Genomic DNA, 14,912 nt, shown 5'->3' with positions numbered 1-14,912 from the left:
ACACCACAGAATACATGTTCTTCTCATGCTTGCATGGGAAATTCACCATGACAGATTACCTTCCAGATCATAAAAAGCATCCTAATAAATTTAAAAGAATAGATATCATACAAAGTATGTTCTCAATCCACAATGGAATCAAAGTAGAAAAAAAATAATATAAAGATAGCAGGAGAATTTCAAAAAAAATTATGTAGACACTCTGACCTCAAGAAGGTGGAGCATTTGGGGTGTCCTTAATCATTTACTTCCAAAGAGTACAGCACATGAAATGGGTAAAAGCAATTTTTAATAGATATATCTGAAAAACACTACCACAGCCAGGTGATTGAGGTTAACATCAACAATAAGTCATATCGACAGTGTATACCCCTGGTATGATATGATAAGGAGGCACTTTACCTCTTTGGTCTTGCTCCCCAAAACACATACCCTGAGACTAATCATGAGAAAAACACCAGTCAAATCCTAACTGAGGATCAGTCTACAAAATACCTGGCTAGTCCTCAAAATTTTCTAGAACATCAACACAAATAAAGCCTAAGAAACTGTCACAGCCAAGAAGAGCCTAAGACATTACAACTAAATTTAATGTGTATCCTAGATGATATTATAAAACAGGAAAAGGACACTAGGTAGATACTAAGGAAATATGAATAAAGTTTGGGTTATAGATAATAACAGATCAATATTAATTCATTAGGTATGAGAAATCTGGCATACTAATATCAAATATTAATAAAAGGAGAAGTGACTCTGGGGTATGAGAACTCTCTGTACCCTTTTCATCCTTGATTTGTAAATCTACAACTAAAACAAGACTTTATTTTTTAAAAAATGCATCAAGTCAATGACACCAAGAACTAGCGTGTCACTTGTCAATAGAACAAACCTATTCTACAAAGATGATGCTTAGTACATTCAGACTTTGATGTATCTTCAGTAGTTTGAAAATCACCTATGTACTGATGCTTTATTTAATGTTTATTGCACCAGTGTACCAATAATTGCTCAGCAAAGGACACACATTCCATCAAGGTATTACAAGCAGAGATAGATTTACTGCAAGTAGGGTACTCACAAAATCACTGGAAGGATAAAGGATAAGGCTCTGAATTTTGAATTTTAAGTCACATCACTGCAGCAGTAATCCAGCGGTCAGGAGATAACCGTCACCCTTTTTACCATCACTGCTGCCAACACAGCGGCTGTCACCCGTGAAGTTGGAAACTGGGCAGCAGACTGTGGAGTCCACTATGACTCAAACACTCACGATGGTTGGAGCTTGCTTCTCACCCCACCATGGCAGAAATCCATGTCACACATCACTGCTGCCTTCTAAATCAACCTGAGTACAATTACTTTCCCGGTCACAAGTTACATAAAGATCATTAGCTGTAAATGTTGGGTAAAGAGCCAATTTTACCTTTTTTGTTTTTCTTTTAAATATACGTTATTTTTTAGAGAACTTTTAGGTTCACAACAACATTGAGAGAAAGATACCGACATTTCCCTTACCCCCCCTGTACTCCCCACACATGCCCAGCCTCCTCCACTATCTACAGCCCACACCAAAGTGGTGCATTTGGTATAACTGATGAGCTTACACTGATAATATATTATCTCCCAAAGTCCACAGTTTACATCACTCTTGGTATTGTGCATTCCATGGCTTTTGACAAATGTATAGTGACATGTGTCCCCCATTACAGTGTCATACAGAATTGTTTCAGGGCCCTAAAAATCTTCTGTGCTCTTTCTATTCATCTCTCCCATCTCCTGACTCTAGCTTTCTAAATTGTTTTTAAAAAGATTATAAACATTAAGACATCCCAATAAAAAAACACTCTTTTTTAATGATTACAATAGACATTTTTGTAAAGTAATGCATCTGCAGGTGAAATAATTATTAAATTTTGTGTTTAAATTCTAACCATCTTCACAAAAATACTTTGAGGACAGCTGCATCCACAGTTTTCAACTACGATTACTTCTTTGCCCATTCTTATCTCTTTTTTCTTTCACAAATAACCTCTTTCAGATGTGGTTCAAGGTAGAATTTATCCTCTTCATATTTTGTCCACTGTTCTTCGGGCAAGATCCGTTGCCTCCTGGTCAGGTCCAGTGCTCTCCTAACACGAAACATCCTGTCATTATAAAGGTGCTCAGGAAGCCTTCTTATGGCTTCTCTTATGTCTTCATCCTCATATATTGTATCCTCTCACATTAACCTCAGTTTATGAATCCTGCAGCATTGTAATACCACTTTTGAATACCGTCCAGCCACTGGCCTGATGCTGCAGCAGCCGGCCTGCCAGACATTTTGACCAAAAAAACCTTTCTTTTTAAGAAATGTCTTTATAATTAATGTAATATAGTTATAATCATTTTGTATTTACACTATATTGTGGCATAACACATTACCAGAAACTTATAAGCATAAAAACCAATAAATTTACTATCTCACAGCTTCTGTGGGTCAGGAATCTGAGCACAGCTTGAGTGGGTTTTCTGCAAGGATGCAATCAACATGTCACCTGGTCTGCGTTCTCATCCAGAGGATTCTACTAGTCATGAGCACCAGGGAACAGAAATCACAGGGACTACTCTAGGATCTGCCCCACTGCTAGGAGGTAACAAACGTGTTTTTTGTGGTTGGTATCCTAGGCTTTGGTGGTAGAACAGACTCGGGTTAGTCACTGGCTTTGTCAGTTGTTAACTTGTGAAGCTGGTAAATTACTTCACTTCTACAAATGTCAGTTCCCTCATACGTAAAATTTGGAATATAGTAAGACCTGTCTCGTCGGGATGACTGCATGAGATGCCGCAACTGCAGCATGTAGTATCATACCTGCCACTTAGAAATATATTTTAACTTTTTATTTTTATTATAATTACTAAAATGTGTACCTTTATGAGTAACCATTTGTCATTCCTCCAAAGAAATGATAAATATTTTCAAACAACTACAGCTGACCCTTGAACAACTCCTGCTGGAACTACATGCAGGACCACTTATATGGTGATTTTTTTTTTAACCAAAGGCATATCAAAAATGCAATATTCAGGGTATGTGAAACCCTGGCATAAGGAGGGCCAACTTTTCCTATGCAGGGTTCCATGGGGTCAATAGCAGGACTTGAGTATGCATGGATTTGGTATACATGGGTGATCCTGGAACCGATCTCCCAATTATACCAGAGGATGACTGCAACTTATTTCTAGAATAAATAGAGTAAACAGATATGTATTAAGTGTCTAACTCTCTCTATTCTTTTTTTTTTTTTTTTGAGACAGAGTCTCACTGTGTTGCCGGGCTAGAGTGCCGTGGCGTCATCCTAGCTCACAGCAACCTCAAACTCCTGGGCTCAAGCAATCCTCCTGTCTCAGCCTCCCGAGTAGCTGGGACTACAGGCATGTGCCACCATGCCCGGCTCACTTTTTCTATATATTTTTAGTTGTCCAATTAATTTCTTTCTATTTTTAGTAGAGATGGGGTCTCGCTCTTGCTCAGGCTGGTAACTCTCTCTATTCTTAATAACATCCTAATACAAAGCTCAAACTTGTAAAAGGGAGTTTGATTATACTAGACCTAAAAATAAATTATTTTGCAGAAACTTGCTAGAATTTTGTTTCTACCCATTCAACTTTTGGGTGCTCTGAAATTAGCCCCTAAAGGAGCTAATTCTTTCAATCCACTTATTATCCTGTTAAGTCCTCCAGGCACTGTTTGAGCTTTTTCTGATGTTTTATCTTTTTCCCTCAAGTACATTTTTTTCTTTTCACCTGGCTTTAGATTTCAACTCCTTATAGCAGCATTTAAATATTTATAAAGCTCAAGCTACAGACTTCCTTTCAAAACTACTGCAGTATAAAATTGAAAAGTGAAACTGAAAATCTAGTGATAACAACAAAAACAAATATGCTAACTTGTTGAATTCTGGACAGCACAAAGAAATTTTGGGCAACTGTGCTTTTTAAGACCTGTTCCCAAATTATGGCAGGCCTATTTCTTCTCCTAACACTTCTCATAACTACATTCAAAATAATGCAGAAAAAAGTCAATGGTGACAATTTCAGAAGCCACCAACTCTACTTGATAGTAAAATCCAGCTGGAATTTCAGAGTTGACATCTTTCCCTCCAATGGTCCAGAGTAAAGCAGAGAAGGGGGGAAGTGGAACTGGTGTTTACTGAGAGTTAGCTGTGTATGAGGCACTTTCTGTAACTTTTATAATAGCTTTCATCGAATCCTTTAACATGAAAGGCATTAGGAAAAGGGAAAAGTTTTGAAATCTGTAATCAATTTCACAATTCTATTTTATAATCTTAAAATTTTTTAATTTGAGATTGATATTTGTGAAAAAAACAAAATAAACCCATTATTTTTCAATATCTATCAAATCCACCCACAAGTTTAAATAAAAGTTTTATTACCGATAAGTCGGACTTTCACACAGACACATACACACACATTTACAGAAATACACATGTATATGTAAACCCATAAATTACATGCATATTAGTATCTATTAAAAAATTTGGAGTGTTTTGTCAAAGAAACAAAATATTCATTAGGTTAATTTGAAGAGCAGTTCAATATGATTGTGACGTTTGTTCAATTGACCTAGGGAGAGTAAAATCAGATATATAGACTTTGGTCTTCTTGCCAGACCATTAGACTGCAGAGCTACTTATATTAAATGGTGCCATTATAAATTGTACTATGGCATCATCAATTCATCAATCTGTGTGTGCCTGCAAGGTTATATCCACCTTGAAGAGTCAACTATTTTTAGTTTACATGAAAATACCCATGGGGCAGCAGTAACTCAAGTTTTTTGTTTGTCTGTATGGGGTTTAAATAACCTTTCCTTTATCTCCCCACAAAAGCGTTAGTAAATTTTTCAATGGTAATCTGCAATTTTGGAGTTAGACTTGTGTTGCTCGAGATAGAAAGAACAACAGAAAAAGAAACGAATCTATCCTAAAGATTTCTGCAAGGCTAACGTAGTAATGCATGAAATTATCCAATCCGATTTGGGTTACCATTGCTGATTTCTTAGGCTGACATTCAAAGTTAGAATATGATCATATTCCAGCTTTACATATTATGAATTCCAGCCTAAAGGGACCACTGACTGTGTTACCAAAGATCTACATTTCCCGGTCCCTTTGTTTTTGCCTATAGTTCATATTAATTACCAGGAATATTCTTTGCCCCTACCAAACATTTTTACTTGCATTACTTCAAAACTATCAAAATCCGTGCGTTACTAAAAAACTATCTCAAACTAATATGCTAGCTTGTGTTAGGTTTTCTTCCTCTGGGCTCTCAGAGTACCCAATGTAATTCTTTTCTATTATAATCTTCTCTTTGTTTGTTTCCCATAATAGATTTCGAGTAACTTGGAAGTAGAAAGTCATCTTTGCATTTTAAGTATCTAATTGAATAAATATTTATAGAATGTTTTTGAATGAAAATATATCATTCCAACTTCTCTGGTCTATAAAAAAAGAAATTTTCCTTAATAATTTCTTACCTGCTGTTACATTCCTCTGTCTTCTAACAGAATTGTCATTGGTGCCTCAGCCATTGGTCCCTAATACTTTATTAAATGTAGCTAATGTATTAAAACTGTTATTAAATAAACCTTTTTCATGTCTTCTGTAAAACACCTGCTATGGGTATTTCTTTCTATAATAAATCTTTTAACTTTTTCTCATATTGTATTTGGAGTTATGTATTTAGAAGGTGGACCATCAAGCAACCCGTTTTTCCCTCATAGTAAGTATTATGATCCAATGAATGAGATAGACTGAGCTGAAAATATTTGCAAAAAACTAACTCTGCCCAGCCATCAAGAGCTCGTCTACCTGACACCCTATAGGAAAGTATTGGAAAGCATGAATATGGGAATTTAATTTTCCGGAATGTTAGAGCACACAATAATCTGATTTTAGACATGAAAATTGTTTTACCTTTTATATTTATTAACAAAATACTATTAAAATTCAGGGAAATTTAATCCTAGAATTTTATTACTGGGATTTTTTTATTTCAATAGATTTAGGGGGTAGAAGTTGAATTCCATTACATATAAATATTGTATAGTGGGGAAATCTGTGCTTTTAGTGTACTCATTACCCAGATAGTATACCTTGTACCCGATATGTAATTTTTTATCCCTCACCCCCTCTCACCCTTCACTCTTGAGTTTCCAATGTCCATTATACCATTCTGTGTGTCCTTGAATAGCCATAGCTTAACTCACAATTCTGAGTGAGCATCTGTTCCTGACTTACTATTTATCTGTTCCTGACTTACTTAGCTTAGGATAATGGCCTCCAATTCCATCCATGTTGCCACAAAAGACACGATTCCATTCTTTCTTATAGCTGAGTAGTACTCCACCGTATATCTATACCACATTTTCCTTATCCACTCATGGATTGATGGGAATTTATATTGATTTTGTCTCTTTGTGATTGTGAATTGTGCTGTGATAAATATATGAATGTAGGTATCTTTTGATATAATGATTTTTTTTCCTCTGGGTAGATACCCAGTAGTGGGATTGCAAGATCAAATGATAGATCTTCTTTTAGTTCTTCAAGATATCTCCATACTAATTTCCATAGAAGTCGTACTAATTTACATTTCCACCAACAGTGTTAAGCTTTCTCTTTTCACTGCATTGCACACCAGCATCTATTGCTTTTTGATTTTTTAATAATGAACATTCTAATTGGAGTAAGCTGGTATCTCATTGTGGTTTTAATTTGCATTTCCCTGATAATTGGTGATGTTGGACATTTTTTCATATATTTGCTGACCATTTGTAGATCGTCTCTTGAAAAATGCCTGTTCATGTCATTTGCTCGCTTTTTTGTGGTTTTTTTTTTTTTCTTTCTGAGTTGTTTTAGTTCCTTGTAAATTTTGAATATGAGTCCTTTGTGGACTATATAGTTTGTGAATATTTTCTCCCACTCCGTAGGTTGTCTATTTGTCCTTTTGATTATTTCTTTGCTGTGCAGAAGCTTTGTTAGTTTAATTAAATCCCATTTGTCTATTTTTGTTTTTGTTGCATTTGCTTTTGGAATTTAGTCATAAATTCTTTGCCTAGGCCAATGTTCTGAACAGTTTTTCCTAGGTTTTCTTCTAGCATTTTTGTTTGTTCAGGTTTACATTTAAGTCTTTAATTCATCCTGAATTAGTTCTTGTACATATATTACAAGGAAATTTATAGTGGGTAAGTGTTTATATTTAAAGTGGTATGTCTTACTATTAAAATTCTATTATTGTAATATATTTCATATTTCATAAGATCCCATTGCAAAACCTCTTATGGGTTATATTTGACCCAGAAAATAAATGAAAAACTGAATTTTAATATTAGTTGTAGTGGCCTTGGAACTATTTTAAAAATACATATACTATGTTTATATTTCAAAACTGTCAGGAGGTACAATTTCCACAATCCATTATTAAAAGTAGTTTTAATAATAGGGAAAAGGTCTGTGTAAGTGGGGCAGATCTGTCCTGATAGACTGCTGCTCCCTCTATTTGATATCCACATTATATCTCTGCCTAACTGTAGTTTTAAAGATTAAGCACAGGTATTTAACAACAAAGAGCTAGGGTTCAGTGACCACATCCCTTTCACCTATGTTCAAGTACAGCCAACAGAGGAAAACTCCTGGCCTTTTTAATGCAACAATTTTAGAGGGTCTGATGATTGGAGAGACTCACAAAACTTCTCAGAGCATAAGCATGTAAGACTTTAATAATGTAAGTGTTATGATGGCACAAGAGAAGGAAAGCAGAAACAAGCATCAAGGGGCCTATGATACCTGCAGGCATGACTCCCCAAGGTTCATGCTCAGTCCCACAGATTTTCATCTGCCATACATTTTTTTATTTCCTTAAGTTTTGAACTTAAATGTAGAAAACAGAAACATCATCCATTGAGTTTCCTGAAATCCCAAGAGATGAGTTCTTTATAGTAATTAATTTTAATCTATCACCTCTGGTATATCGCATTTTGCCTTTTATGCCAGTATGCTGGTCTATGTGATTCTAATTATTATAAAATTGCAATTTCCTTGTGTGCAGTGATTATTGTTCTCGTATCTCACCATCATTGTGCCTTCACCCTGGAAGGAAATAAATCAGCCTATTAACCTGAAATACTATTTTGCCTTCTTAAGCAAGCATCCTGGATTTTGAATATTTGTATGGCCAGCAAGTCTGTTGGAGTTCACAACATAGTTAATAAACAGGCTACTAATAAAAAATTTAAATTACATTATAATAAACTCTTTGTTCAGTTTTTTTGTTATTGTTTCAAATAGAAGACACACCATTGAAAAAATAATTAAAGCAAGCTTAGACACATTTGTAAAACAGAATATAATTTTACAAGTTTCCTAATATGTTTCGAATTCATTTCTAGCCTCCCATCAACCTAAAGACATATGAATATATAATTCAGTACTATATTTTTTTGCCAATCTTCAGAATCTGATAGCTTCAATATTTGACCTAGATAGGTTATCTATATTTGTTATCTATATTTTATGATGTAATTATTTTATAGGAAAAATCTCAATAACAGGTTAATAAAATAAACATATTGTTAAAATTTTATATTTGCTGTGTCATAATTCAATTTCATTATTCAAATGAATCTGTCAAGCTTATCATAAAAATGAGCAGCTCCTTTGAATGTAATACACATACAGTAGCATGCCATTTCCAGTTCTCCTGAACTAATGAGGCATCTTGCAGAACTGTGCTAGTCACAGGAGACCTGTGAAGAGGGTCATGATCATTGTGATCATTGTTTGACAAGGCCGGAAGCTTAGAGTTTGTTCTTTTTTATTGACTACACTTTAAACTTTAGATCTGCTTTGTTTCTCTACGCTCAGCTGTGTGTTTCCTCTCTTCTTCAAAGCCCCATATGTATTTCCTTGGGAAATAAATAAATGAGAACTAAGGGGTGATTCTCAGCAATTAAATCTACATGACCCTATTTCTCCCCAGGCATTCTTGATCTCGCAGCAGGTTCATTCCTCTCATTTTTCCCATAGATATATCTTACACCAACACCTTTGTTTATGAGGCAAACTGCAAATTGCTGTAAGCATAGATTTTAAGAAATTGAAAGCAACTTTTTAAAGTCTGAAATTAGCTGTTATTTCCAAGTGTAGTTAATTTTAGCTTATAAGCTAGAGTACATTATGTATAAACTAAATGATAAAATATGTACCAAATTATCCACATGCATGCTATTCTTTGATACTCATATTCCAATGATATATAACATTCAAATAGGTTAGCAAAATACAATTTTCACAAAGGGAACAGTGAACAGAGCTTCTCCCATTAATTTCCGCTTTCTTTCCTACTGGGAAAATCTAGGAAAATTATAACAAATGTCAAAGATTCTTTTCTTTTCCTTTGTTTTCTATTTGTTCTAAAATGAAGCAACAGATTTGAGCTAAGAAATAGAGTTTCTACTTTTTATTTCCATTGTTCATCTAAACATCCTCTTGATCCCCCTTAGAGCTCCAGCATCAAAGATTCTTCTCTATCAGAAGGCAACATAAATGGATACCATACAAGAAAAAAATTTCTCACTATAAGGGGAATAATGTTTTTGAAATTTATTTCAGTTTATTCCCTTTTACCATATGTCACGCTTTTCAAAAATTACTCCAATTCCCTGTACAATTTACAGCAAAACATCCTATAAATATGTTCTGCCGTTGCTGTTTCTAATTCCTGACATCACTTTCCCTATGCACACTCTCCAATTAGGCTTCAACCCCCATCAAGAGCTGAGACTGTTCTTGTCAAGGACAGCTACAACCGCCATGTTCCAATTCAATGTAATTTTTACACACTGCAACAGGAAACAGATAATATAATAAAACTAGTATAATTCAAGAGAAGTTGAATACAGAGTTTATTTACAAACCGTAGGACAAATCTAGGAAAACCACAAGGATAATATAGCACCCAAGGTCAATAAACATTGGGGCTGTTATTGACCCTAATCCTGGAATAATGGAGGAGGATGCACTTACTAATTAGAAAGGAAAGAGTTGTGGGAAAAAGACTATGTCCTCTGGTAGAGGGACATAGGCAGTCCAAAGCAAGCCCTAAAGAAGTGAGATAGGGAAATAAACACCTTGAATTTACCCTTCTCTCTCCAACAGATCTCATGTTGGAGGTCTGAGGCAGCTGGGTTGACAGAAGCAAGAGATCAAGGAAGCTGCTGATTATTTCGCCATCTCAGCCTCCTGGGATAAAATGGAGGCAGAAGGATGGAAAGTGGAACTGGAAGGGCAAACAGAAGGTATCTTGCATACATCCCTACATCTTACTTCAGTCTCTGGAGGATTATGCACAGCTGGCTACTCCCTGCTTCCTGATGTGCTTTCCTCACTTGTTTCCATGCCACCGCCTCCTCCTACGTTTCCTCTTAGGTCACCAACTTCTCCATCTCCTCCTCTACTCCAATTTTAAATGTGTGATATTCCATGCAGCGTCTTAGACCATATGGCCTCATGTGACAGCAGCTTTAAATGCTGAAGTTGCTGGAAATGCTCAATTTTTGGCCTCAACTTAGAACTCTTTATTAAGTTTCAAATTCATACATTAAACTGGCTTCTGGACATCTCCACTGGATAGATGTCTAAGAGAACCTCAAAGTTAACATACAAAACAGAACAAAACACACCTCTTTCTTCCCATCCCTGACAAAATTGTTGTTTTCCTATTCTTTCCCATTTCTGTAAATAGAACTACCACCTACCTACCTGCTCAATCCAAAAATGTAGGACCATTCTTACTTTTTTCTTTTCCCTCGTGGATTGCAACCAATTCATGAATAATTCCTATAGATTCTACCTCGAAACGGTATCTCTTAGGTATTCCCTTCTCTCCATGTGTCACTATTTCTCATGTAGATTTCAGAAATAGCTATGCAATAGATCTCTCTGCTTGCTCTCTTTGCCCTGCTACACTCTCTACATAAAATTCCAAAGAAGCCCAGAGTGACCTTTAAATAATATAAATCAGATCATGTCTCATCTCTGCTTGAAATATTCCAAAACTTAGCCTTTGCACATGAACTCAAATCCAAATGTTTCACTGTGGTCAAAAATCTCTAGGTGACTTGCTGCCTGTTTAGCCCTTTTACCTAATCTATTCTTCTCCCAAGGGTTCCTTTTTTTTAACTGACACATAATAATTGTACATATTTATGGGGTACACAATGGTATTTTGATACATGTATACAATGTGTAATGACCAAATGATAGCAATTAGCATTTCCATCATCTCAAACATTTATAATTTTTTGTGTTGGGAACAGTTAAAATCCTCTCTTCTAGCTATTTGAAAATATAGAAAAATTATTGTTAACTATAGTGACTCTACAGAACTGTAAAACACTAGAACTTATTCCTCCTATCTAGCTGTAACTTTGTATATGTTAACCAGCTTTTCCCTAATACCCAACCCTTCCTACCTCTGGTAACCACAATTCTACTCTCTCTATAAGCTCAACTTTTTTAGCTCCTACATATGAGTGAGAATGTGCAATATTTATCTTTCTATATCTGACTTATTTCACTTAACATAATATCCTACAGGTTCATCCGTGTTGCCACCAATGACAGGATTGTACTCCTTTTTATAGCTGAATAGTATTCCAGTGTGTATATATATCACAATTTTTTATCCATTCATTTCCTTTGGACACTTAGTTTGATTCTGTATCCTGGCTGCTATTAAGTTCCAGAGCTTTTGCCCTGTTTTTCACAGAGGTGGCTCTGTCCAGCCCTCCCTGCAGATCTCGCTTTTTTGTTTTTCATTCACATCTCTACTCAAATACACCTCCCCAGTAAGGCCCAATCTGTTCACCCAATCTATGTTCCTCCTCAAGTCATGTTGTTTATTAGATTCCTAAGGGTCATTAGTTTCTGCAATTTTCTTTTCCATATTTTTTTTGTTTTTCTTCACAAAAATATAAGTTCAATGACATCAGGGATCTTATGTAACTTATTCACAACTATAAACATCTAGAATAAAGCTTGGTTCACAACAAATTTTGATTTTCCTCGATGTGGAATGAATGAATACCCTGATTTCAGTACTCAGTTGTGGTCCCAAGTAAGGGAAAACGTGGGTAATACCATGAAGAAGAAGAAGATAGGACATGGGAAGATTCTCTAGCAAGCAAAATGGGACAATTAAAGATAGGCTTTTGCTTTATATGAGAGTGTCTGAAGGAGAATTCAGAAGACAGGTGTCCTGGATCCCTGCCTAGGCTGGAACCCTGAAACCAACAGAAGCTAGAAATAAGCTGATGCACTTAGGGATTATTTCTTGTTTTTGAGGATATAAAATTAGAAAATGTCAAGCACTTTAGAGAAGTTCAAAGTCCTCTGTTGCATCCCAGATGTCATGAGGCAAAGGAGGGGGTTCCCAGCAGAAGAACTGAGAGTTATTAACTGTGCCACACAATAGAGTCTGCAGAGCTGGATCCAGCAGTGTCAAAAGCAAGACTAGGTGAGATTATTAAGAACTGGAGCCAACAGAGAGAAAATCATGAATTTTATCAGTTACAGACTTTAGCAGTGCATGTCATCACCTTTCCAAAGAAGGCAGGGTTATCCACTGGTCAGTCCCAGATACTCAAGGACCAGAAACCAGTTATTTCTTAACAGACACTGTGCTAACGTACTGAAATAATCATACAAACTTGGTTTCCTGTGATGACAAGAACACATGATTTTTAACTACAAAGACCACTCAACTTTCCCAGTCTTGGGTTCAGATTGCCAGTCAAATTTATGAGACACAATAGCTTCTTTTTCTGCACTAAATTTACTGAGAAATTATACAAGGCAGGTAACAACATAGACTATATAGCAACAGCATAGAAGCAGACTCAGCATCTGAAAATTTCAAAATCATTATGTCCTATGGATAGTCATAATTAATGAACATAATTAGGTGTGTTCAAAACTAGCCTAGGAAAATCACCAGCTCTAGACTCTTCCAGCTTTTACACCTAACTAGTATACTCAGAAACACGACTGACTCCTAGAAATGATTTCACTACATATTATCAACGCCAGTTCATCACTACTCAGAAATTAATACTGATTTTTTGTATATGTGGTTGCTCTCATACTTGGTTTTTGCCCAGATTTTCATTTCCCTTGGATCCAGAATTTCCCTATAAATTCCTTCAGTTAATGTTACAAATATTATTTACCAAAGGTAATTCTTTTGGCATTTTGGAGGGTAAGTAAGAAACAAAAGAACCAGAGGTTAATCCTCTCCCCAGTTCACCTTCTGTTCATTGACAATATCCCTTTGTTAATATTTCTTAACATTTTCTTAAAATTTATATTAAAGCAATGTCCACAATATTTAAAACATGATTATAGTCATGCAAAAATATCATCAATCACTAACATTGGTGTTAGTCAATAAGGAGTTAGGATTCCCTCCATAAAATATGTTTACCATGACGACACAGTTTTAATTTTTTTCTAATATTCAATTACCAACTAAACTATTTACCCATATACCTCACTTGTACATTGTATTGATATTTGTACAGGCTTACAACCACCCCAAAACTAAATTTGTTGTTTTTATTTTTGAGAGTCAGTTTCCACAGGTATTATATCATTTGGAGCTATTAGAACAATTGACAAAATATTTTTATCTTGGGATTATTGTCTACTTATCCTTTATTTTCATTTACCTCTGTAAGCAAATTTACAAATTTTTCACTATTAATACATCACATAGCTTTGAGAATGTTATCCAGAGCCATTATTTTGACTATTGATTGATATAGAGCAAACTACCGCAAAACTTAGTGGCTTAAAACACAGCCTTTAACACACTGATTGCCACGTGAGTTGTATTTAACTCAGGCTAGTTTTGAGCCCTGGGCCACGTGAAGCAAAAAGTTGGTTCATGAAAATCTTACTTGTTAATGTTCTTGTTACAATTAATATTGACAATTTAATTCTAAAACTATGGATTGTGTTGCATATAAGTCACACACAGAAAACAATAAAAATTAACAAACTAGAAAGGATTGTTTCGTTTTAATAAAACACCGTGGCCCCAGGGAAAATTTGTTTTTTTCTAGTATGGCAGTCAATGTGTTAAAAGAAGTCTATCTCAGTTTTATGTATTCACTAGGTTATGCTGAGTAGTTGTTCTACTGGTTTTCCTCGGCGTGTCACATGCTGCGCTGTCGCAGTCAGAAAGCAGCAGCTGCTGGAGTGTCTAGAGGCTCAACTGTGACGACGGTGCTGCTGGATCTCGACCCATCTTCATGTAATCTGGAGGCTTCTTTCTTCCAAATGGCTTCCCCACGCGACTGCTCCATCAAACCACTTCAGTAGAGTAGCCATGCTTGTTACCTATTATCTCAGAAGTTTCAAAAGTGAGCCCTCCAAAAGGCACAGGAGCTACATGTCCTCCTGAAATATGAACATGTAACAGGTACAATGATGCATAGTCTATCAGTTAACGTGAGTCACAGAACAGTCCAGATTCAAAGTGGAAGAGGATTATACAAGAACTAAATTCTGCAAGTGTGGTTCATTAAAAGTCTTCTTTGAAGATGATCTACCACAGTTACAGATGACCATTCTTTTCTACTGGCATTCTGTACATCTTTAACCATATTCACAATTTCAGCCATTGGAAAAAAATATGTCATCATGTTATCCAACATTATACGAGCAGTTCTGTGTCTGCTCATTTCACATTACCTAACTAGCTGTCTCTAGAGGCCAAATCAGGTTATCTGCCTTGGCACCAAAATTGCCTTCTGAGCTAGCAACTGTTGCACATCATCAAGACCC

The 14,912-nt window shown here is 35.6% G+C and overlaps 1 pseudogene; it reads right to left on the bottom strand.

Moving 5' to 3' along the window:
- Positions 1-1,987: 1,987 nt before the first annotated feature.
- Positions 1,988-2,322, bottom strand: LOC105810499 (annotated as a pseudogene).
- Positions 2,323-14,912: the final 12,590 nt, after the last annotated feature.

The sequence above is a fragment of the Propithecus coquereli genome, unplaced genomic scaffold, assembly GCF_000956105.1.
Source record: "Propithecus coquereli isolate 6110/MARCELLA unplaced genomic scaffold, Pcoq_1.0 Scaffold213, whole genome shotgun sequence".
Lineage (NCBI taxonomy): Eukaryota > Metazoa > Chordata > Mammalia > Primates > Indriidae > Propithecus > Propithecus coquereli.
The sequence above is the reverse complement of the archived record's forward strand: the minus strand, read 5'-3'. Positions and strand labels throughout refer to the sequence as shown.